Raw genomic sequence first — 23,547 nt, 5'->3', positions numbered from 1 at the left:
TAGGTTTCCTAACCATGAAAATTTATATAGTTTATTGTTGCAAATTTTTAATTCTCACATTCTCTAATCTATATCCTACATGTTTTCAGATCAAATTTTGAATTGAATGAAACAATATTTACAATGCATATTAATTTCCCTAATTAATTACCAAACACTAATTCTTTTGATTTTCTTAAAGCCTAACCTATTAACAAATCCCAAGTGTCCAAATAACCCAAGTCATCACATGTTTACTAATCTATTTTTCAATCAAACCAAATTAAACAAAGATTTATGCTGATCTTACCATTAATAAAATACTTAACTTAAAATACTTTAATCTTTAATTAATTGTGATTTTTAACAAAAACATGTTTATAGCTAATTATACTCAACTTTTACACAATTTTTACCGTTAATTCTATTCAACATACCATTAGGAACCAAAATAAACGAAAATTACAAAATTAAACAACTTGCTTACCTCAAATCTACACTTTCTCTCTCTAGATTCTCTCTCTAACCCAAGTTGCTGCAGGTGAAATGGAGCAAAACGAGCTGCAGCCCCCTTATAAAGGGTCTCCAAGCACCCAAGCATGAGGTGGCAGCCCACATGGCTGCCACCAATCACCCAAGTAGGAGGTGGCATTCCACTAACTCCAATTTCCAAATTTTGCACTTTAGTCCTTCAAGTTATCAAAAAATAAAACCCATAATTGCCCATTAGTCCTTTAGGTTTTCATAACCCTAATTAGTCCCTAAGAACCTAATAAGCATGCTTAGGTCATTAACTAATACCACTTAACCATAATCAAAGTTTAATTCATAATTAAACATGATTAGCACTAAACTAGTTTTAACATCTAATTAAGCATGCTTAAAGTTAAGTACTAAAATAATCATTATTGCCTATTTAATTCATTAGTACTAGGTGTTACAGTATGCCCTAAAAGAATAGTAGGAAGTTGGGTGGTCTAAACAAACTCTAGGAAAGGGAATGAATTGAAAATCTCCATGGAGATGGATGGCCTATGAAACTCAAGGAAGGGCGATGGACTAAACTAAATCAAGGTAGTTTGATAGCCCAATGAATAGGAATGGGAATACCCTAATAACACTCGAGGAAAGAGGATGCCCGAAATAAACTCAATGAAGGGGAATACCCTAAACAAACTTAAGGAAGGGGATGCCCGAAATGAACCTCAAGGAATAGGGCATATCCTTAAACAAACTCATAGGATCGAGTCCTGATTATGAGAAACCAAAGGAACATACGAATAAGCTTAAATAGTTCACAATGATGGGAAACCAAAGGAACGAACAATGAACATAGGCCGAACCTAGGATGACATCACGATTGTAACACCTAGTACTAATGACTATTTTAGTACTTAACTTTAAGCTTGCTTAATTAGATGTTAAAACTAGTTTAGTGCTAATCATGTTTAATTATGAATTAAACTTTGATTAAGGTTAAGTGGGATTAGTTAATGACCTAAGCATGCTTATTAGGTTCTTAGGGACTAATTAGGGTTATGAAAACCTAAAGGACTAATGGGCAATTATGGGTTTTATTTTTTTTTATAACTTGAAGGACTAAAGTGCAGTATTTGAAAATTAAGGTTAGTGGAATGCCACCTCCTACTTGGGTGGATTGGTGGCAGCCATGTGGGCTGCCACCTCATGCTTGGGTGCTTGGAGACCCTTTATAAGGGGGGCTGCAGCTCGTTTTGCTCCATTTCACCTGCAGCAACTTGGGTTAGAGAGAGAAACTAGAGAGAGAAAGTGTAGATTTGAGGTAAGCAAGTGTTTAATTTTGTAATTTTCGTTTATTTTGGTTCCTAATGGCATGTTGAATAGAATTAATGGTAAAAATTGTGTAAAAGTTGAGTATAATTAGCTATAAACCTGTTTTAGTTAAAAATCACAATTAATTAAAGATTAAAGTATTTTAAGTTAAGTATTTTATTAATGGTAAGATCAGCATAAATCTTTGTTTAATTTGGTTTGATTGAAAAATAGATTAGTAAACATGTGATGAATTGGGTTATTTGGACACTTGGGATTTGATAATAGGTTAGGCTTTAAGAAAATCAAAAGAATTAGTGTTTGGTAATTAATTAGGGAAATTAATATGCATTGTAAATATTGTTTAATTCAATTCAAATGTGATCTGAAAACATGTAGGATATAGATTAGAGAATGTGAGAATTAAAAATTTGCAACAATAAACTATATAAATTTTCATGGTTAGGAAACCTAAATTATGTTGTTTCATTTCAGTTCCTCGTAATAGGCAAAGATTGCCTACTTAGAAAAAACACAAAAAGGAAGTCGGTGTAAGGTAGGGAATTTTATGCTATTCTATGGTGTATCTGATTTCTTTCCTTGAATTATTTGTTGGAATTTTATGTTATTTCTATGATTTCATAAAATCTTTTAAAGTGTCATTGCATCTTGGTTTATTGCATTGAAATGTTACCATGATGTTGGAACGTATATTGGTATGAAGATTCGTGGTTTTGTGTTGTCGAAATGGTTTATGGTGTGATTGCATTGCAAGAAGGATATGGAATTATCACAGATTATATTCAGAGAATTTATTGGTGGCGAAGTGCTTATGTGATGCTACAGGCCTTATCATTTGTTATATTGTTTATGTGGGACCGTGGGTCCTTGGGTGAAAGTCCCTAAAGCCCTCGAGGAAGACACTCCGATGTGGGTGTATGGGGTTGGTCCTGCCCCTGGGTTTTAGTCCCTAAAGACACGGGGTTGGTCCTGCCCTTGGGTTTTAGTCCCTAAAGACACGGGGTTGGTCTTGCCCTTGGGTATGAGTCCCAAAAGACACGGGGTATGACTTGCCCTTGGGTGATGTCCCAGAATAGTCATTATTATATTGATCGAGTATCTTGTGGAGCATTGATATCTGCTGTGTAGATTGTTGGGAGTCAGCAAATTATCAGTTCTGAAAGGATGGATGGGGAAAAGCAATGATGAAACCAAGAAACACATGCATACATGTTTGACATGATTACACATTTGTTAATGGTTACGAAATGTTTATCATGCATGTTATTAAACGTTTAATTCAAGGTTTTTAAGGGTATACTTAGGATGGTTATAAACTTTCCTACTGAGTTGTGAACTCACCCTATTCCTTCCACCTATAGATGCAGGTCAGAAGACCTATGCAGGAAAGAATGCTTGAGCAATGCTTTACTGTGATTGGATGCTGTTTGCTCATATTGAAAGTCTTTTGAGGCCATGCCCTTTTGTATCAAGACTACACCTTTTGTTGGAATGATGTAATGTATATATTTGTTAGATACACTTGTAGTATGGGCTACCCATAGTAAACAATGGGGTTTGGTATATGTAATTAATGTTGTACAAGTTTCTTTTGTGAAACAAAACATATTTTGTTAACTTAATAGTCACAATGTTTAATACAGGATGTACTCTTTATAACAGGTTTTCCATATCCTCTTTTTGAACAAATTCAAGTAGGAACTCACATTTAAATCTTTGAGAGCACTTATACTATATTTGAGTATCAAATCATTAGTTGAAGAATAAATAATAATAAGAAAAAAAAAATTGGGGTGTGACAGCTTGGTATCAGAGCATAAGGGATTAGATCCCTATTGTGGACAATAGGTGGGGAGCCCAATAGGTGTGCTGAGTCATTATTATTGTGACATTGTTTTATTGTGTATGATATATTGATATTAAGTGAAAGGTTAATGGATGGATGTTAGGTTTGTGTTTTTGTTGTGTTGATGACATTCCTTGTTGTATTGAATATGCCTGGCTATAATAATTGAGATCATGTTGCCTCTTTGAGTGCTTGATCATTGAGAATCCATTACTATGATATTGTTGTTATCATGTTTGTTTTGCAAATGTTTGTATGTGACATAAGTAGTTTGATTGTATTGGTTAAGGGTGCTTGATTTTATGAATAACCCTTATAAGGTTATGTATTGATAATAATAATCCTTGTATACCTTTCTAAGAGAAAATGCCTAGAGGAAGGGACAGATTAACCACAAGGCCTAAACGGACAACTAGATCATCTCCAATATCTCATGGTAATATAACTGAGGGAAGACCTGTAATACATCCAGTTGCTGGTTCAGAATGCCAGAATGTGAGCTTGATTCGGGAATTTAAAGCATTGAATCCTCCAAGCTTTCGGGGTGGCCCTAATTTTCTTGAAGCTGAGAATTGGATGAAAGAAATAAAGAAAATACTAGATGTAATGGCAGTGCCTGAGGAAAGGAGAGTTTCTTTAGCTTCCTTCATGTTGAGGGATGAAGCAGACAACTGGTGGGATATGATCAAGACTACTCAGGATGTAACTAAAATGGTTTGGATGCAATTTGAGGAGCTGCTTTTATCTAATTACTTTCCAGAGGCCGTTAGAAGACAGAAGAGAGCTGAATTTATACACTTGGTTCAAAGGAACATGACAGTGACTGAATATGCAGCAAAATTTACACAACTATCTAGATATGCTCCAAATGTGGTTGCAGATGAACAAATGCGAGCTGAACAATTCCAAGAGGGGTTGAGATTGAACATTAGAGCACAGGTTGCTCCTTTCATGCTTCGTACTTATAGTGAGGTTGTGGCAAGGGCTCTTGTTATAGAAAGGGAAATGGAGGAAGCTCAAAGGTTGAGAAGCAAAAATTCTAGGTTTGGTGGTTCAGAAAAACGAGAACAGGATTTCAAGCGCCTGAAAGTGACTCATCCCCAACAACAACCCAGAAAACAAGAGCAGTATAGTGGGGCTACAGATTCAGCTAAGGGACCAAGGAGATGTTATGAATGCGGTGAGGTGGGACATCTGAGGAGAGAGTGCCCAAAATTTCAACGACTTGCATTCCAGCCATCTCAACGACAGTTTCAGCAAATGAACCCACGAATTCAAGGAAGGCAACCTCAAGGGGAAGGAAACTTTAGACAAGGGAAGCCTGAACAAGCACAACAAGGGAGATTTTATGCAATAGGGTCACAAAATGCAGAGTCAAATGCCTTGGTGGAAGGTATGCTCTTATGTTTTAGCACTTGGGCACATGTTTTATTTGATCCAGGAGCTACCCACTCTTTTATTTCTGCATCATTTGCCTCCATGCTAGACATAGAATTTGTTCCCCTACATTGTTCATTATGTGTTGAGACTCCTATGGGTGGTAAGGTGGAAACCAAGTGGGTATGTCATGCTTGTGTACTTTATATTGGGGGTCTTGAAGTTACAATGGATCTGGTTCTTCTTGATATTTCATCGTTTGATGTAATTGTGGGGATGGATTGGCTTGCCCGACATCATGCTGTGTTAGATTGTTATTTGAAGAAAGTAACATTCCAAACCTCTTCTGGTTCATATATGAGTTTCTATGGTGATAGAAGGCTTACATTTATTCCTCTAATTCGAAACCTGGATGACAAGTGGTCAAGAAAGGATGGCAGACACTACTTTCTTTTTAATCTGAAGGGAGAAGGCAAAAAGATGACAACTATAGATTGTATTCCAATGGTTTGTGAATTTGCTGATGTTTTTTCCTAAAGAATTGCCATGTTTACCTCCACACAGAGAGATGGATTTTTCTATTGAATTGTATCCAGGTACAGATCCAATATCAATAGCTCCATATAGGATGGCTCCAGTTGAACTGAAGGAATTGAACATTCAGTTGCAGGAGTTGCAAACTAAAGGGTTTATTCGGCCTAGTACCTCACCTTGGGGTGCTCCAGTATTGTTTGTAAAGAAGAAGGATGGATCCTTGCGGTTATGTGTGGATTACAGAAAATTGAACAGAGTTACAGTGAAAAACAAATATCCGCTACCTCGGATTGATGACTTATTTGACTAGTTATGTGGGGCTTGCTATTTTTCAAAGATTGATTTAAGATCTGGTTATCATCAGTTGAGGGTACGAGAAACAGATATTCCAAAGACTGCATTTCGTACAAGGTATGGGCATTATGAATTTGTGGTCATGCCGTTTGGGTTAACTAATGCTCCAGCTGCATTCATGGACATGATGAATCGTATCTATCGGCCTTATTTGGATCATTTTGTGGTGGTATTTGTGGATGATATTTTGATATATTCTAAGAGTAGAGAAGAGCACGGTCACCATTTGCATATGGCACTTCAAAAACTTAGAGAAAACCAATTATATGCCAAATTGGAGAAATGTGACTTTTGGCTGCAGGAAATTCAATTTTTGGGGCACATGGTTTCTCAAGAGGGTATCTCAGTGGATCCAACAAAAGTGGAAGCTGTGACAAAGTGGGAAAGGCCCAAGAATGTTTTTGAAGTACGTAGTTTTCTTGGGCTAGCTGGGTACTACAGAAGGTTTGTTGAAAACTTTTCTCGAATTGCTTGCCCAATGACTAGATTGACACGCAAGGGAGTGAACTTTGATTGGAATGATAGGTGTGAAGAATCCTTTCAAGAGCTAAAAAGGAGACTAACAACAGCGCCGGTGCTAATTACTCCTATTAGTGGCGAAAGATATACAGTTTATTGTGATGCTTCAAAAAATGGCTTGGGATGTGTTTTGATGCAAAGAGGAAGAGTGGTTGCTTATGCTTCTAGGCAATTGAAGAACCATGAGCAGAACTATCCTACCCATGATCTTGAACTCGCAGCAATAGTCTTTGCTTTAAAGTTATGGAGACATTACTTATATGGTGAAAATTTTGAAGTGTTTTCAGATCACAAAAGTTTGAAGTATATTTTCTCTCAAAAAGATCTAAATGCAAGGCAAAGGAGATGGTTGGAAACCCTTGAAGATTTTCACTTTACTTTGAAGTATCATCCAGGAAAAGCTAATGTGGTTGCTGATGCCCTAAGTAGAAAGACTCAATGTGTGCTATCTGGGTTGGTGGTTTATGAGTGGAAAATGTATGATTACATCAGTGAATTCAATCCTTGCTTTGATGTACATGATTCTAGTGCATGTTTTTGTACTTTGGTAGCTCAGCCAACAATATTGCAGAAGGTTATTGAAGCTCAAAGGAAAGATACAAAGTTAGAGAGCATACGCTCTCAAATCATGGCGGGTGATGCAGTAGAAGGTTGGAACATACATTCTAATGGTGGGATTCATTTCTTGAATAAACTTTGTGTTCCTAATGATGCTCAGGTGAAGGAGGAGGTAATGAAGGAAGGTCATCATTCTCGATTCACAGTACACCCTGGAGAAACTAAAATGTACCATGATTTGAAGCGTCAATATTGGTGGCAGGGTATGAAGCGGGATATATCTCAATTCGTTTCCAAGTGTTTAACATGTCAACAAGTGAAAGTTGAACATCAGAAACCAGCAGGGTTGTTACAACCACTACCTATAGCAGAATGGAAGTGGGATCATGTGACGATGGACTTTGTGACAGGGTTGCCAAGAACTCCCCAAAGTAAGGATAGTGTATGGGTGATAGTTGATAGATTAACGAAATCAGCACATTTCTTACCAATGAGGATCACTGATTCAGTTATTGTGTTGAGTAAATTGTATGGGAAAGAAATTGTGAGGTTGCACGGGGTACCACTCTCTATTGTTTCAGATAGGGATCCTAGATTTACATCACAGTTTTGGCAGTCCTTACAAAAAGCCTTGGGAACTGAAATCAAATTGAGTTCAGCATTTCATCCTCAAACTGATGGGCAATCAGAGAGAGTTATTCAGATTTTAGAAGATATGTTACGAGCATGTGTGATGGATTTTAAAGGAAATTGGGTGGAACATTTACCTTTGATTGAATTTGCGTACAATAACAGCTTCCAAAGCAGTATTGGAATGGCACCATATGAAGCACTGTATGGGAGGCCTTGTAGATCTCCTATGTGTTGGATGGAATCTGGTGAAGCTAGTCTAATTGGGCCAGAATTGGTGCAAGAGACTACTGACAAGATTTGAGTAATACGTGACAGGTTATTGGCAGCACAAAGTAGACAGAAAAGTTATGCCGATCATAGAAGGAGACCCCTAGAATTTCAGATAGGAGATCACGTGTTTTTACGTGTAACACCAAGGAAAGGCGTATTTCGATTTGGAAAAAGGGGAAAGCTTGCTCCAAGATATGTTGGGCCCTTCGAAATCCTTCAAAAGATTGGAGAGGTAGCATACAAATTAGCCTTACCGCCACAGCTATCAGGTATACATGATGTGTTCCATGTGTCCATGTTACGGAAGTATGAGCCTGATACCACACATGTACTAGATTGGCAAGATTTGAATTTGCAAGAAGATGTAACGTATGAGGAAGGGCCGAGACAGATTTTAGATAAGAAAGAGAAGGTACTCCGAACCAAAATCATACCTCTAGTGACGGTGTCATGGGATCATCATGGAGTGGAAGGAGCTACATGGGAGTTGGAATCAGATATGAGAAACAAGTACCCGGAACTCTTTACAGGTTCGCTTTTGTAAATTTCGAGGACGAAATTTTTGTTAGGGGGAGAGGATGTAACACCTAGTACTAATGACTATTTTAGTACTTAACTTTAAGCTTGCTTAATTAGATGTTAAAACTAGTTTAGTGCTAATCATGTTTAATTATGAATTAAACTTTGATTAAGGTTAAGTGGGATTAGTTAATGACCTAAGCATGCTTATTAGGTTCTTAGGGACTAATTAGGGTTATGAAAACCTAAAGGACTAATGGGCAATTATGGGTTTTATTTTTTTTATAACTTGAAGGACTAAAGTGCAGTATTTGAAAATTAAGGTTAGTGGAATGCCACCTCCTACTTGGGTGGATTGGTGGCAGCCATGTGGGCTGCCACCTCATGCTTGGGTGCTTGGAGACCCTTTATAAGGGGGGCTGCAGCTCGTTTTGCTCCATTTCACCTGCAGCAACTTGGGTTAGAGAGAGAAACTAGAGAGAGAAAGTGTAGATTTGAGGTAAGCAAGTGTTTAATTTTGTAATTTTCGTTTATTTTGGTTCCTAATGGCATGTTGAATAGAATTAATGGTAAAAATTGTGTAAAAGTTGAGTATAATTAGCTATAAACCTGTTTTAGTTAAAAATCACAATTAATTAAAGATTAAAGTATTTTATTAATGGTAAGATCAGCATAAATCTTTGTTTAATTTGGTTTGATTGAAAAATAGATTAGTAAACATGTGATGAATTGGGTTATTTGGACACTTGGGATTTGATAATAGGTTAGGCTTTAAGAAAATCAAAAGAATTAGTGTTTGGTAATTAATTAGGGAAATTAATATGCATTGTAAATATTGTTTAATTCAATTCAAATTTGATCTGAAAACATGTAGGATATAGATTAGAGAATGTGAGAATTAAAAATTTGCAACAATAAACTATATAAATTTTCATGGTTAGGAAACCTAAATTATGTTGTTTCATTTCAGTTCCTCGTAATAGGCAAAGATCGCCTACTTAGAAGAAACACAAAAAGGAAGTCGGTGTAAGGTAGGGAATTTTATGCTATTCTATGGTGTATCTGATTTCTTTCCTTGAATTATTTGTTGGAATTTTATGTTATTTCTATGATTTCATAAAATCTTTTAAAGTGTCATTGCATCTTGGTTTATTGCATTGAAATGTTACCATGATGTTGGAACGTATATTGGTATGAAGATTCGTGGTTTTGTGTTGTCGAAATGGTTTATGGTGTGATTGCATTGCAAGAAGGATATGGAATTATCACAGATTATATTCAGAGAATTTATTGGTGGCGAAGTGCTTATGTGATGCTACAGGCCTTATCATTTGTTATATTGTTTATGTGGGACCGTGGGTCCTTGGGTGAAAGTCCCTAAAGCCCTCGAGGAAGACACTCCGATGTGGGTGTATGGGGTTGGTCCTGCCCCTGGGTTTTAGTCCCTAAAGACACGGGGTTGGTCCTGCCCTTGGGTTTTAGTCCCTAAAGACACGGGGTTGGTCTTGCCCTTGGGTATGAGTCCCAAAAGACACGGGGTATGACTTGCCCTTGGGTGATGTCCCAGAATAGTCATTATTATATTGATCGAGTATCTTGTGGAGCATTGATATCTGCTGTGTAGATTGTTGGGAGTCAGCAAATTATCAGTTCTGAAAGGATGGATGGGGAAAAGCAATGATGAAACCAAGAAACACATGCATACATGTTTGACATGATTACACATTTGTTAATGGTTACGAAATGTTTATCATGCATGTTATTAAACGTTTAATTCAAGGTTTTTAAGGGTATACTTAGGATGGTTATAAACTTTCCTACTGAGTTGTGAACTCACCCTATTCCTTCCACCTATAGATGCAGGTCAGAAGACCTATGCAGGAAAGAATGCTTGAGCAATGCTTTACTGTGATTGGATGCTGTTTGCTCATATTGAAAGTCTTTTGAGGCCATGCCCTTTTGTATCAAGACTACACCTTTTGTTGGAATGATGTAATGTATATATTTGTTAGATACACTTGTAGTATGGGCTACCCATAGTAAACAATGGGGTTTGGTATATGTAATTAATGTTGTACAAGTTTCTTTTGTGAAACAAAACATATTTTGTTAACTTAATAGTCACAATGTTTAATACAGGATGTACTCTTTATAACAGGTTTTCCATATCCTCTTTTTGAACAAATTCAAGTAGGAACTCACATTTAAATCTTTGAGAGCACTTATACTATATTTGAGTATCAAATCATTAGTTGAAGAATAAATAATAATAAGAAAAAAAAAAATTGGGGTGTGACAACGATGATGAGAACAATAACAAACAACCAACTAAGCTTGGGTAGAACCTAGTATGGTATGCAAACGATCGGACACAAAATTAACTCAAATTGGATATAGATAGAACCTCGGATCACGTCCTAGTGATCAGAAATCAAAGGAACAAACGAATAAACTTAGATTAAAACTAGGATAGTAACCCAATCACGGGTAACTAAAGGAACTAAGAATGAAAAGAAGATAGAACCAAGAATTATGGTCCAAAGATGAGCAATCAAAAGAACAAATGAATTAGCTTAAATAGAACCTAGGATGGCAACTCAATGATGTGATGTGAAACTAAATCAACTAAGAACGAGGGTATGCCCTAAAAGAATTCAAGGAAGTTGGGTCGCCTAAACAAACTCTAGGAAAGGGAATGAATTGAAAATCTCGAGGAAAGAGGATGCCCGAAATAAACTCAATGAAGGGGAATACCCTAAACAAACTTAAGGAAGGGGATGCCCGAAATGAAACTCAAGGAATAGGGCATATCCTTAAACAAACTCATAGGATGGAGTCCTGATTATATAAGAAACCAATGGAACATACGAATAAGCTTAAATAGTTCACAATGATGGGAAACCAAAGGAACGAACAATGAACATAGGTTGAACCTAGGATGACATCACGATGATGAGAACAATAACAAACAACCAACTAATCCCTAGTATGCCTTAAAAGAATTGAAGGAAGTTGGTTTGTCTAAACAAACTCTAGGAAAGGGAATGAATTAAAAATCTCCATGAAGATGGATGACCTAAGAAACTGAAGGAAGGGTGATGGACTAAACTAAATCAAGGTAGTTTGTAGCCAAGTGAACAGACATGTCCTCAAAAAATAGAGGAAAGTGAATACCCTAACAACAATCGAGGAAAGAGAATTGTTGAAAGAAACTCAATGAAGGGGAATGCCCAACAAACAACCAAGGAAGGAGGATGTCCTGAACATACTTAACGAATACGGCATACCCTTAAACAAACTCATAGCGTCCTAATTATGAGAAACCAAAGGAACATACGAATAGGCTTAGATTAATCACTATGATGGGCAGCAAAGGAACGAACAATGATTATAGGCCAAACCTAGGATTGCATCCAACTGCTTGGAACCCAAAGGAACCAAGAAAAAACCTAGATAGAAACTTGGATGACATCACATTGATAAGAAATATAACAAACAACCAACTAAGCTTAGGTAGAACCTAGGATGCTATGCAGATGATCGAACACAAATTTAACTCAAATTGGATATAGATAGAACCTAGGATGACGTCCTAGTAATGAGAAAAAAGAGGATGAAACGACTAAACTTAGATTAAAACTAGGATAGTAACCCAATGATGGGTAACTAAAGGAACTAAGAATGAATAGAGATAGAACCAAGAATTATGGTCCAATGATGACCAATCCAAACAACAAACGAATTAGCTTAGATAAAACCAAGAATGGAATCTCAATGATGTGAAACTAAACAAACTAAGAATGAAAATGAATTGAACTATGAATCGCATTCCAATGATGAGCAATCTCGGAAACAATTGATTATGTTTAGATAGAACCTAGGATGACATCCTGATTATGAGGTGAAGGATGAGGGATACCTTAAACAAACAGAAGGAAGTGGGATGCCCTAAACGATTCCCTTAATAAACTTAATGAAGGGAATTCTCTAGTCAAAGTCAAGGAAAGGTAAGCAAATTTGAGTAAGCGGGATGCCCTTAAAAAGCCAATGGAAGAACGTCGTAAATGAACTTTAAGAAGGCGGATTCACTAACAAGACTCATAAAAAGGGCAAGCCACAAACAAACTCTACGAAGGGGGATGACAAATCCAAAAAAAAGCGGTTGTGCTAAAAAAACGTCAAGAAATGGAGTTGCACTAACCAAATTATTGGATGGGGATGCCCTACTACATTAAAGGAAGTGGGAGTTTTCGAAGTAATCTCTAGGAAAGGGTATGCCCTAAAAGAATTGAAGGAGGGTTATTGGTCTGAACAAACTCTAGGAAAGCGAATGAATTACAAATCTCCATGAAGATGGGTGACCTAAGAAACTGAAGGAAGGGTGTAAATCAAGGTAGTCTCATAGCCCAATGAACAAGAATGTCCTAAAAAAAATGGAGGAATGGGAATACTATAATAACACTCAAGGAAAGAGGATACCCAAAAAGGGGAATACCATAAACCAACTCAAGGTAGGGGATGCCCGAAAACGACTAAAGGAAGGAGGACGTCCTGAACATAGTCAAGGAATAATGCATACCCTTAAACAAATTCATAGAATGGCATCCTAATTATGAGAAACCAAAGGAACAAACAAATAAGCTTAGATAATCACAATGATTGGCAACCATAGGAACAAACAATGAACATAGGCCGAACCTAGGATTGTATCCAAATGTTTGGAACCCAAAGGAACTAAGAACAAACCTAGATAGAAATGATATCCCAATGATGAGAAACATAACAAACAACCAACTAAGCTTAGGTAGAACCTAGGATGGTATCCAGACGATCAGACAAAAAAATTAATTCAAATTGGATATAGAAAGAACTTAGGATGATGTTCTAGTTATGAGAAATCAGAGGAATAAACGACTCAACTTAGATTAAAACTAGGATATTAACCCAATGACAGGTAACTAAAAGACCTAAGAATGAACAGAGATACTACCAAGAATTATGGTCGAATGATGAGCAATCAAACGAAAAAACGAATTACCATAGATAGAACCTAGGATGGCATCTCAATGATGTGAAACTAAACAAAATAAGAATGAAAATGAATAGAATTATGAATGGCATTCCAATGATGAGCAATCTTGAGAACAAATAATTCTTTATAGATAGAGCATAGGATGACATCCTGATTATGGGGTGAAGGACGAGGGATACCCTAAAAAAAATTTAAAGAAGTGGGATGCCCTAAACGATCCCCTTAATAAACTTAAATAGGGGAATTCTCTAAACAAAGTCAAGGAAGGGGGATGCTCTAAGAAAATTCAAGCAAGCAAGATGCCCTTAAAAAGCCAATGGAAGAACAACATCGTAAATGAACTTTAAGAAGGCGGATTCACTAATAATACTCAAAGAAAGGGCATGCCACAAACAAACTCAACCAATGGGGAGGCCCAATCCCAACAAAAGCGGTCGTGCTAAAAAAACCTCAAAAAATGGAGTTGTGCTAAACAAACTACTAGATGGGTGCGCCCTACTAGACTAAAGGAATTGGGAGTCTACTTAGTAATCCCTAGGAAAGGTTATGCCCTCAAAAAATTGAAGGAAGTTGGTTGGCCTAAACAAACTCTAGGAAAGGGAATGCATTAAAAATCTCAATGAAGATGGATGACCTAAGAAACTCAACGAAAGATTACGGACTAAAGTAAATCAAGGTAGTTTGATAGCCCAATGAATAAGAATGTTCTAAAAAAATAGAGGAACAGGAATACCCTAATAACACTCTAGGAAAGAGGATGCCCTAAGTAAACTCAATAAAGTGGAATACCCTAAACAAACTCAAGGAAGGAGGATGTCCTCAACATACTAAAGGAATAGGGTTTACCCTTAAACAAATTCATAGGATGGTGTTCTAATGATGAGAAACAAAAGGAACATACGAATAAGTTTCGATAATTCACAATGGAGGGAAACCAAATGAACGAACACAGAACATAGGACTCCATGTTTGGAACCGAAAGGGACTAAGAACAAACCTTTATAGAAACTAGGATGACATCACAATGATGAGAAACGTAAACAAACAACCAAATAAGCTTAGGTAAAACCTAGGATGTTATGCAGACGATCGGACACAAAATTAACTCAGATTGGATATAGATAGAACCTAGGATGGCATCTCAATGATGTGAAACTAAATAAACTAAGAATGAAAAATGAATAGAACTATGAATGGCATTGCAATGATGAGCAATCTCGGGAACAAATGATTTTGTTTAGATTGAACTTGGGATGACATCCTAATTATGGGGTAAAGGACGAGGGATACCCTCAACGATCCCCTTAATGAGGGGAATTCTCTAAACAAAGTCAAGGGGGATGCACTAAGCAAATTTAAGCAAGCAGGATGCCCTTAAAAAACCAATGGAAGAACAACATTGTAAATGAACTTTAAGAAGGCGGATTCACTAATAAGACTCAAAGAAAGGGCATGCCGCAAACAAACTCTACTAAGGACGATGGCCAATCCCAACAAAAGTGGTTGTGCTAAAAAAACATCAAGAAATAGAGTTGCGGGAAAGAAACCACTGGATAGGGATGCCCTACTACACTAAAGAAAGTGGGAGTCTGCTAAGTAATCCCTAGGAAAGGGTATGCCCTCAAAGAATTGAAGGAAGTTGGTTGGCCTAAACAAACTCTAGGAAAGGGAATGAATTAAAAATCTCCATGAAGAATGATGACCTAAGAAACTAAAGGAAAGATGATGGACTAAAGTAAATCAAGGTAGATTGACAGCCCAATGAACAGGAATGTTCTAAAAAAAATAGAGGAATGGGAATCCACTACTAACACTCGAGGAAAGAGGATTCCCTAAAGAAACTGATCTGCCTTTTGGTTCTCCCCCGAAAACGACCTTCCTTTTTTAAACCCATTTTGAAAGAACTTGACAAAAGAATTAGAAAATTTAAAATAAGTGTTTTCTAGTTCTAACAGTTTTACAAGAACAAACAAAATTCTTTATATTTTTAAGGGCTCAAAAGAAACAAAAAAAATGGGTTATAAAAAGTTTTCTATTTATAAATATAAAAAAATAAAAATAAAAGAACTCTTAAAAATGTATCCAACTCAATTATTTAGATTGAGAGTAGTATATGAATCTAGTGAAACTCAAAAACAAAAGGATTCGAAAATCAATAATAAGAAAGGAGGATGTCCTCAACATACTAAAGGAATACGGTGTACCCTTAAAAAAAATTATTAGTGTAACACCTAGTACTAATGACTATTTTAGTACTTAACTTTAAGCTTGCTTAATTAGATGTTAAAACTAGTTTAGAGCTAATCATGTTTAATTATGAATTAAACTTTGATTAAGGTTAAGTGGGATTAGTTAATGACCTAAGCATGCTTATTAGGTTCTTAGGGACTAATTAAGGTTATGAAAACCTTAAGGACTAATGGGCAATTATGGGTTTTATTTTTTATAACTTGAAGGACTAAAGTGCAAATTTTTGAAAATTGAGTTAGTGGAATGCCACCTCCTACTTGGGTGGATTGGTGGCAGCCATGTGGGCTGCCACCTCATGCTTGGGTGCTTGGAGACACCTTTATAAGGGGGCTGCAGCTCGTTTTGCACCATTTCACCTGCAGCAACTTGGGTTAGAGAGAGAATCTAGAGAGAGAAAGTGTAGATTTGAGGTAAGCAAGTTGTTTAATTTTGTAATTTTGCGTTTATTTTGGTTCCTAATGGCATGTTGAATAGAATTAATGGTAAAAATTGTGTAAAAGTTGAGTATAATTAGCTATAAACCTGTTTTAGTTAAAAATCACAATTAATTAAAGATTTAAGTATTTTATTAATGGTAAGATCAGCATAAATCTTTGTTTAATTTGGTTTGATTGAAAAATAGATTAGTAAACATGTGATGAATTGGGTTATTTGGACACTTGGGATTTGATAATAGGTTAGGCTTTAAGAAAATGAAAAGAATTAGTGTTTGGTAATTATTTAGGGGAATTAATATGCATTGTAAATATTGTTTAATTCAATTCAAATTTGATCTGAAAACATGTAGGATATAGATTAGAGAATGTGAGAATTAAAAATTTGCAACAATAAACTATATAAATTTTCATGGTTAGGAAACCTAAATTATGTTGTTTCATTTCAGTTCCTCGTAATAGGCAAAGATCGCCTACTTAGAAGAAACACAAAAAGGAAGTCGGTGTAAGGTAGGGAATTTTATGCTATTCTATGGTGTATCTGATTTCTTTCCTTGAATTATTTGTTGGAATTTTATGTTATTTCTATGATTTCATCAAATCTTTTAAAGTGTCATTGCATCTCGGTTTATTGCATTGAAATGTTACCATGATGTTGGAACGTATATTGGAATGAAGATTCGTGGTTTTGTGTTGTCGAAATGGTTTATGGTGTGATTGCATTGCAAGAACGATATGGAATCATCACAGATCATATTCAGAGAATTTATTGGTGGCAAAGTGCTTATGTGATGCTACAGGCCTTATCATTTGATATATTGTTTATCTGGGACCGTGGGTCCTTGGGTGAAAGTCCCTAAAGCCCTCGAGGAAGACACTCCGATGTGGGTGTATGGGGTTGGTCCTGCCCTTGGGTATGAGTCCCAAAAGACATGGGGTATGACTTGCCCTTGGGTGATGTCCCAGAATAGTCATTATTATATTGATCGAGTATCTTGTGGAGCATTGATATCTGCTGTGTAGATTGTTGGGAGTCAGCAAATTATCAGTTGTGAAAGGATGGATGGGGAAAAGCAATGATGAAACCAACAAACACATGCATACATGTTTGACATGATTACACATTTGTTAATGGTTATGAAATGTTTATCATGCATGTTATTAAACGTTTAATTCAAGGTTTTTAAGGGTATACTTAGGATGGTTATAAACTTTCCTACTGAGTTGTGAACTCACCCTATTCCTTCCACCTATAGATGCAGGTCAGAAGACCTATGCAGGAAAGAATGCTTGAGCAATGCTTTACTGTGATTGGATGCTGTTTGCTCATATTGAAAGTCTTTTGAGGCCATGCCCTTTTGTATCAAGACTAAACCTTTTGTTGGAATGATGTAATGTATATATTTGTCAGATACACTTGTAGTATGGGCTACCCATAGTAAACAATGGGGTTTGGTATATGTAAATTAATGTTGTACAAGTTTCTTTTGTGAAACAAAACATATTTTGTTAACTTAATAGTCACAATGTTTAATACAGGATGTACTCTTTATAACAGGTTTTCCATATCCTCTTTTTGAACAAATTCAAGTAGGAACTCAACATTTAAGTTTTTGAGAGCACTTATACTGTATTTGAGTATCAATTGTTTAGTTGAAGAATAAATAATAATAATAATAACAAAAAAAAAGTTGGGGTGTGACAATTAGGACGGTGTTCTAATGATGACAAACAAAATGAACATACGGATAAGCTTCGATAATTCACAATGGAGGGAAACAAAAAGAACAAACAATGAACATAGGCCGAACCTAGGACTCCATCGAATTGTTTGGAACTCAAAGCAACTAAGAACAAACCTTTATAGAAACTACAAGGACATCACAATGATGAGAAACATAACAAACAACCAACTAAGCTTAGGTAGAACCTAGGATGGTATGCAAATGATCGGACACAAAATTAACTCAAATTTGATATAGATAGAAGCTAAACAAACTAAGAATAAAAATGAATAGAAGAATGAATGGCATTCAAATGATGAGCACTCTCGAGAACAAATGATTATGTTTAGATAGAACCTAGGATGACATCCTGATTATGGGGTAAAGGACGAGGGATACCTTGAACAAACTTCAGGAAGTGGGATGCCCTAAACAATCCCCTTAATAAACTTAATGAGGGGAATTCTCTAAACAAAGTCAAGGAAGGGAGATGCACTAAGCAAATTCAAGCAAGCGGGATGCCTTTAGAAAACCAACAGAAGAACAACCTTGTAAATGAACTTTAAGAAGGTGCATTCACTAATAAGACTCAAAGAAAGGGCATGCAACAAACAAACTCTACAAAGGATGATGGCCAAGCCCAACAAAAGTGGTTGTGCTAAAGCAACATCAAGAAATGGAGTTACGCTAAAGAAACGACCGGATAGGGATGCCGTACTACCCTAAAGGAAGTGGGAGTATGCTAAGTAATCCCTAGGAAAAGGTATGCCCTCAAAGAATTGAAGGAAGTTGGTTGGCGTAAACAAACTCTAGGAAAGGGAATGAATTCAAAATCTCCATGAAGAAGACCTAAGAAACTCAAGGAGAGATGATGGACTAAAGTAAATCAAGGTAGTTTGATAGCCCAATGGACAGCAATGTTCTAAAAAAAATAGAGTAATGGGAATACCCTAATAACACTCGAGGAAAGAGGATGCCCTAAATAAACTCAATGAACGGGATTACCCTAAACAAACTCGAGAAAAAGGATGCCTGAATGCAACTCAAGGAAGGAGGATATCCTCAACAAACAAAAGGAATAGGGTGTACCCTTAAACAAATTCATAGGATGGTGTTCTAATGATGAGACACAAAAGGAACGTACGAATAAGCTTCAATAATTCCCAATGGAGGGAAACCAAACGGACGAACAACGAACATAGGCCAAACTTAGGACTCCATCGAAAACGTTGGAACCCAAAGGGACTAAGAACAAACGTTTATAGGAGGAACTAGGATAACATCACAATGATGAGAAACATAACAAACGACCAACTATGCTTAGGTAGAACCTAGGATGGTATGCACACGATCGAACACAAAATTAACTCAAATTAGAAATAGATAGAACTTAGGATGGCATTTAAATGATGTGAAACTAAACAAACTAAGAATGAAAATGAATAGAACTATGAATGGCATTCCAATGATGAGCAATCTTGGGAACAAATGATTTTGTTTAGATAGAGCTTAGGATGACATCCTGATTATGGGGTGAAGGACGAGGGATACCCTAAAAAAACGAAAGGAAGTGGGATGCCCTAAACGATCCCCTTAATAAACTTAATGAGGGGAATTCTCTAAACAAAGTCAAGGAAGGGGGATGCACTAAGAAATTCAAGCAAGTGGGATGCCCTTAAAAAACCAATGGAAGAACAAAATCGTAAATGTAGTTTAAGAAGGCAGATTCACTAAAAAAAAAAATCAAAGAAAGGGCACGCCACAAACAAACTCTACTAAGGACGATTGACGATCCCAAAAAATATTGGTTGTGCTAAAAAAACTTCAAAAAATGGACTTGCGCTAAAGAAACTACTGGATGCCCTACTACACTAAAGCCCTAGGAAAGTGTATGCCCTCAAAGAATTAAGGGAACTTGGTTGACCTAAACAAACTCTAGGAAAGGGAATGAATTAAAAATCTCCGTGAAGATTGATGACCTAAGAAACTCAAGGAAAGATGATGGACTAAAGTAAATCAAGGTAGTTTGATAGCCCAATGAAAAGGAATGTTCTTAAAAAATAGAGGAATGGGCATACCCTAATAACACTCGAGGAAAGAGGATGCCCTAAATAAACTCAATGAAAAGGAATACCCAAAACAAACTCAAGGATGCCCGAAAACAACTCAAGGAAGGAGGATGTCCTCAACATATTAAAGGAATAGGGTGTACCCTTAAACAAATTCATAGGATGTTGTTCTAATGATGAGAAACAAAAGGAACATACGAAAAAGCTTTCATAATTCAATATGGAGGGAAACCAAACGAACGAACCATGAACATAGGCCGAACCTAGGACTCCATCAATTGTTTCGAACCAAAAGGGACTAAGATCAAACATTTATAGAAACTAGCATGACATCACAATGATGAGAAACATAACAAACAACCAACTAAGCTTAGGTAGAACATAGGATGATATGTAGACGATCGGACACAAAATTAACTCAAATTGGATATAGATAGAACCTAGGATTGCATCTCAATGATGTGAAACTAAACAAACTATGAATGAAAATGAATAGAACTATGAATGGCATTCCAATGATTAGCAATCTCGGGAACAAATAATTACGTTTAAATAGAACTAAGGATAACATTCTGATGATAGGGTGAAGGACGAGGGATACCCTAAAAAAACTTAAGGAAGTGGGATGCCCTAAACGATCCCCTTAATAAAATTAATGAGGGAAATTCTCTAACCAAAGTCAAGGAAAGGGGATGCACTAAGAAAATTCAAGCAAGCGGGATGCCCTTAAGAAACCAATGAAAGAACATGATCTTAAATAAACCTTAGGAAGGCAGATTTAGTAATAAAAGGGCACGCCACAAACAAACTCTACCAAGGCGATTGCCAATCCCAACAAAAGCGGTCGTGCTAAAAAAACAACAAAAAATGGAGTTGCGCTAAACCAACTATTAGATGTGTATGCCCTGCTAGACTAAAGAAATTTGGAGTCTCCTTAGTAATCCCTAGGAAAGGGTATGCCCTCAAGAAATTGAAGGAAGTTGGTTGGCGTAAACAAACTCTAGGAAACGGAATGAATTGAAAATCTCCATGAAGATGGATGACCTAAGAAACTCAAGGAAAGATGTTGAACTAAAGTAAATCAGGGAAGTTTGATAGCCCAATGAACAACAATGTTCTTAAAAAATAGAGGAACGAGAATACCCTAATAATACTCGAGGAAAGAGGATGCCCTAAATAAACTCAATGAAGGGGAATACCCTAAACAAACTCAAGGAAGGTGATGCTCGAAAGAAATTCAAGGAAGAAGGATATCCTCAACATACTAAAGGAATGGGGTGTACCCTTAAACAAATTCATAGGATGGTGTTCTAGTGTTGAGAAACAAAAGGAACATACGAATAAGCTTCGATAATTCACAATGGAGGGAAACCAAATAAACGAACAATGAACATAGGTCAAACCTAGGACTCCATCGAAAACTTTGGAACCTAAAGGCACTAAGAACAAACCTTTATAGAAACTAGTATGACATCAGAATGATGACAAACATAACAAACAACCAACTAAGCTTAGGTAGAACCTAGGATGGTATGCAGATTATCGGACGCAAAATTAACTCAAATTGGACATATATATAGAACCTAGGATGGCATCTCAATGATGTGAAACTAAACAAACTAAGAATGAAAAATGAATAGAACTATGAATGGCATTCCAATGATAAGCAATCTAGGGAACAAATGATTTGTTTAGATAGAGCTTAGGATGACATCCTGATTATGGGGTGAAGGACGAGGGATACCCTAAAAAAACTTAAGGATGTGGGATGCCCTAAACAATCCCCTTAATAAGCTTAATGAGGGGAATTCTCTAAACAAAGTCAAGGAAGGGGGATGCACTAAGAAAATTCAAGCAAGCGGGATGCCCTTAAAAAACCAATGGAAAAACAACATCGTAACTAAACTTTAAGAAAGAGGATTTACTAATGAAACTCAATGAAAGGGCACGCCACAAAAAAACTCTACCAATGGGGAGGCCCAATCCCAACAAAAGGGGTTGTGTTAAAAAATCCTCAAAAAATGGAGTTGCGCTAAACAAACTACTAGATGGGTATGCCCTACTAGAATAAAGGAATTGGGAGTCTGCTTAGTAATCCCTAGGAAAGGGTATGCCCTCAAAGAAATGAAGGAAGTTGGTTGGCCTAAACAAACTCTAGGAAAGGGAATGAATTAAAAATTTACATGAAGAAGGATGACCTAAGAAACTCAAGGGAAGATGAGAGACTAAAGTAAATCAGGGTAGTTTGATAGCCCAATGGACAGGAATGTTCTAAAAAATTAGAGGAATGGGAATACCCTAATAACACTCCAAGAAAGAGGTGCCCTAAATAAACTCAATGAAGGGGAATACCCTAAACAAACTCAAGGAAGGGGATGCCCGAAAGCAACTCAAGGAAGGAGGATATCCTCAACATACTAAAGGATTAGGGTGCACCCTTAAACAAATTCATAAGATGGTGTTCTAATGATGAGAAACGAAAGGAACATACGAATAAGCTTCAATAATTCACAATGGAGGGAAACCAAACAAACAAACAATGAACATAGGCCGAACCTAGTACTCCATCGAAAACTTTGGAACCTAAAGTGTAACACCTAGTACTAATGAATTAAATAGGCAATAATGATTATTTTAGTACTTAACTTTAAGCTTGCTTAATTAGATGTTAAAACTAGTTTAGGGCTAATCATATTTAATTATGAATTAAACTTTGATTATGGTTAAGTGGGATTAGTTAATGACCTAAGCATGCTTATTAGGTTCTTAGGGACTAATTAGGGTTATGGAAAACCTAAAGGACTAATGGGCAATTATGGGTTTTATTTTTTGATAACTTGAAGGACTAAAGTGCAAAATTGGGAATTTGAGTTAGTGGAATGCCACCTCCTACTTGGGTGGATTGGTGGCAGCCATGTGGGCTGCCTCCTCATGCTTGGGTGCTTGGAGATCCCTTTATAAGGGGGCTGCAGCTCGTTTTGCACCATTTCACCTGCAGCAACTTGGGTTAGAGAGAGAAAGTGTAGATTTGAGGTAAGCAAGTTGTTTAATTTTGTAATTTTCGTTTATTTTGGTTCCTAATGGTATGTTGAATAGAATTAACGGTAAAAATTATGTAAAAGTTGAGTATAATTAGCTATAAACCTGTTTTAGTTAAAAATCACAATTAATTAAAGATTAAAGTATTTTATTAATGGTAAGATCAGCATAAATCTTTGTTTAATTTGGTTTGATTGAAAAATAGATTAGTAAACATGTGATGAATTGGGTTATTTGGACACTTGGGATTTGTTAATAGGTTAGGTTTTAAGAAAATCAAAAGAATTAGTGTTTGGTAATTAATTAGGGAAATTAATATGCATTGCAAATATTGTTTAATTCAATTCAAAATTTGATCTGAAAACATGTAGGATATAGATTAGAGAATGTGAGAATTAAAAAAATTTGCAACAATAAACTATATAAATTTTCATGGTTAGGAAACCTAAATTATGTTGTTTCATTTAAGTTCCTCGTAATAGGCAAAGATCGCCTACTTAGAAGAAACACAAAAAGGAAGTCGGTGTAAGGTAGGGAATTTTATGCTATTCTACGGTGTATCTGATTTCTTTCCTTGAATTATTTGTTGGAATTTTAT

At 36.3% G+C, this 23,547-nt stretch overlaps 1 protein-coding gene and 1 long non-coding RNA gene across 2 annotated transcripts in view; one reads left to right on the top strand and one right to left on the bottom strand.

Annotated features, from left to right (window-relative positions):
- Positions 1 to 23,547, bottom strand: part of LOC104878063 (uncharacterized) — a 68,312-nt gene that overhangs the window by 5,909 nt on the left and 38,856 nt on the right. The gene's annotated exons all lie outside the window — the stretch shown is intronic.
- Positions 8,488 to 10,539, top strand: LOC132254160 (uncharacterized). Its single transcript, XR_009466336.1, has 2 exons — positions 8,488 to 9,432; positions 10,259 to 10,539. It is a non-coding gene; the product is annotated as an uncharacterized LOC132254160 (long non-coding RNA).

This window comes from Vitis vinifera, chromosome 8 (genome assembly GCF_030704535.1).
Source record: "Vitis vinifera cultivar Pinot Noir 40024 chromosome 8, ASM3070453v1".
NCBI lineage: Eukaryota > Viridiplantae > Streptophyta > Magnoliopsida > Vitales > Vitaceae > Vitis > Vitis vinifera.
This window is presented reverse-complemented; position numbering and strand designations above follow the sequence as displayed.